General features: G+C 44.6%; 1 pseudogene; it reads right to left on the bottom strand.

Annotated features, from left to right (window-relative positions):
* Nucleotides 1-714: 714 nt before the first annotated feature.
* LOC137960608 (FRIGIDA-like protein 3) lies at nucleotides 715-2,152 on the bottom strand (annotated as a pseudogene).
* Between the last annotated feature and the right edge of the window lie 1,320 nt (nucleotides 2,153-3,472).

Here is a 3,472-nt window from a genome sequence, read left to right as displayed (position 1 = left end):
AAATGAAATGGCAAGGAAGCATAATGAAACTGGAGCAGGTATAGTTAAAAAGTACCCTGCTTTGAGGCGAAGAAAGAGGCTTCTTGTTATTGCATTGGATAGCTATGATGATCAAGGAAACACCAGCAAAAAACAGTTGTAGATTGTGCAGGAGATTTTTAAGGTTGTCAAATTCGATTCTCAAATGCCAAGATTCACAGGATTTGCTCTTTCTACTACAATGCCACTTTTAGATACAATTAATTTTCTAAAGTCTAGTAAAATCCAGACAACAGATTTTGATGGAATTATATGTAGTAGTAGGAGTGAAATGTATTATCCAGGTATAAATCAGCCTGAAGATGATGGTGAAAAGATTTTCTCAGACCCTAATTATGCTTCCCTTATTGCTTACCATTGGGGTTGTCATGTGTTATGGTCCCAAATCAACACGAAGATTCACCGGGGAGGACAAGGGTGATAACGAAGAAAAAGGGAACAAAAGGGGAGAAAATCATAGAGAAGAACGGAGAGGGATAACCCGGCTCTGAGGGAGACCGCAGCCTAGGGTTCCGGGGGAACGCCGACCTGAGCTCAAAGAGGAGACCTCAAATCCTGTTTTAGATTAACTTTTGACTTCCTTCATTCATTACCATACGATGCATATTACCATACGATGCATACAAATAGTTCACGCCAACAAGAGTTTAAGCAAAAATTACCCCCTGAAGCATATTTAAACCCAAATAGCATAAAATAGAAAATAAACTAAATAACTACTTAACTGACTCAGTGATGGTATCTCAGCCTGACTCGGCTCACTATTTGGTCCATAACATCTCACCCCTCTTAGAGAACGAGCTTGTCCTCGAGCTCGAAGGTAGAGTATGCCTGCCGAAACGGATCCTCCATTGGTTCTCGTCGTGAGTCATAGGTTCCACCTCAAAAAAAAAACAAAACAATTTTTTTTTAGACCATATAAGTACATGTAGATCACAACACCGTCACCCAGCTAGAAGTTTGGGTAGTTGAGTTGTCATTGCCCTGTAAAAGCTCTTGTCAGCGATGTTAGTAGGACGAGGACTGTAGTTAACACCAGTGGCACGAGGCCTCTTTAGTTGAGGCTTGGCAGACTCTGCTGCTCTGTTCTTGTCAGCTTTAGCCTTCTCTAGCTGGAGAACCCTTCTCGGCAAGGTATCCACAGGGTACTTCTCCTCTGCCTTATACTCTTCAATGCATTTGATGACAGCCTTAAACGCAACGAACTCTTCCTTGTTTGCTTCATTATGGGTAGTAGATGGGGATTTGCTTCCAGCTTTGATCTGTGAATTTTTCCTGGCATCCTTCAAAGAAGTTTTGAGTAATGGCACAGGTGCAAATTGCTCTGTGAGCTCAAAAGCATATATCATGTTAACTACTTCAATTTGCAGTCCACTATTAACCAAAACATCAATCATGCCACCTGGCATTTTATCCTGTAGATCAAGTGTCCTACAAAGATCAGTTGTCTGCCGACAATGAGCAACAGAAGGGATGAGTATGCAAATGTCATCCATATCAAATTCTAAGGCAGTACCAAATGTCACTAAAAAGTGCAGAAAAGCATGAACCTCTAAAGAGTTTCCTATAGAGCCATCAATATCAAGTTCATCCAACTTTGGTTTTCATGCCTCAGCAATGTCTGTTGATTTTTCTCTAATCTCTGAGGACACCACCAAGGAATCTGATTCAGCATTAGCTAACATAGGGCCCAGACACTCCATCAACATAATACAAGTTCTACGCAGACCCAAGAGGTTGGCGTCCCTCTTTCCATCAAGACGAGGTGTTTCTGTGTAGAAGTCCTCTAGGGACTCCAAACCCAACCTTGCTGGATCTAAGGCACTCCTTAACGCAAGTGGGACCCCCTCTCTTATGGCAGCAAGATTTTTCCTATTACCTGATATGAATTTATGGAGCCCCTTTCCATCCATTTCTACACAATTCTGAGGCTTCTTTTCCGTATTTTCATCTTCAAACTTGACTTCCAAGTTGGATTCTTTTGAAGCTTTAACTTCTAGCATCGGTCAGTCCATCCTTGAAGTTGAAACCCTTACTTGGGTTTTCATTCTGCCAATGTTTCTGAAGCTTGCCACCAGAAGCAGAGCTGTTGGTTTCTTCATCAAACAGTCGTACATCCCAATTGGTGAGCATAGCTTGTAATACTTTGACCACGGCAATAGAGACATAGAGAGAGATTGGAATCAAGTAACCATAAAGCATAAGTGCCCTTCCATACCATTTCATGATCAAAATAATTAGAGACTCTTTGAATGGGTTCTCTGTGTATACTGCAGCACTAAGACCAAGATAACCTTTGAGAATGCCAGCGACTGTGCCTCTGCTCCGAGGGAAGTTTCTCATATTGGTCACTAGTACGCCAGTCCCAAGCCATGCACTACGATGAGTGGCGACAACCAAGGCCACCCATAACAGCAAGGCAAAGATTCAACATTTCGAACTGGGAGCCAGCCATGCACTACGATGAGTGGCGACAGCCAAGGCCACCCATAACAGCCAGTAAGGCAAAGATTCAACATTCCGAACTGGGAGCCAGAGCACCCCGTACCCAAGAAAGCAAGAAAGTATTCCGATCAAAAGCATAACCCATGGGGGCAATTTATTGCATACAATCCCAGGAAGTAGGCACACGTTCTCGCCTAGATCGTTAGCAACTCCTAGGATCGTTAACTTCTGTTGGGAGTAACCCAAAACAGATTTTAGAGAATGCGAAAAGAGAGGAAAATTATAGGGGTTTACTGCAACAATTTGGACCCAAACTGCGGCTCCGAGGCCAACCCACGGAGGTCTAGTCCCCACTTTCAGCACAGGCATTGCTACAAGCAGAAGCGGTCCCACAACTCTTTCTGTCTGGTTTTCATGGAGAAGAGCATCGGAAGGGAGCCCAGCAGGGGACGGAGCATCAACCCCCACCCATGATTCCAACTCCAAATTTCAATTTCTCAAGAATCTCATCTTCCTCCACAGCAACCCTTCCCAATTCGAAATTAAAATTTCGGGATTTCTGGGCTTTCCTGTTCTCATATGGGTACTCTCCCCGTCGATTGAACGACGAGCTCTGCCCAACAGACCAACCAGCAGAATGGTTCCCACTGAAACCGCCGGAAAAAAAAATTTCCCATTCCAGAGGTTGCTTCTCCCCAATTCTTACACGCTGGACAGAGGAATTCGAAGACTTACCTGGCATTGATGTCGATGAGTTGAGGTATGTCTCGGTTGAGGGAGAAGTGGAGGCGATGCTTACCTTCCGCCCCTCACCGTTGTCACCGAAATTCCTGACCGGAGGAGGCGTTGTCCGTCGGAGAACAGCAACCGTGCCGACCGGGGATGCCTCTTCCGAACTGAAACAGGCAAATCCCGTTGGGCCCGTTCCGCAGCCCGAAGAGTTTCGCTTTCAGCCGAATTATCTCCTTTGTTTTTGTGCGCCAGGCAC

This window comes from Aristolochia californica, unplaced genomic scaffold, assembly GCF_029961685.1.
Source record: "Aristolochia californica isolate CCGP_79_NKW_82.1479 unplaced genomic scaffold, dmAriCali1.0.hap1 SCAF_3, whole genome shotgun sequence".
In the NCBI taxonomy this organism is placed as follows: domain Eukaryota; kingdom Viridiplantae; phylum Streptophyta; class Magnoliopsida; order Piperales; family Aristolochiaceae; genus Aristolochia; species Aristolochia californica.
This window is presented reverse-complemented; position numbering and strand designations above follow the sequence as displayed.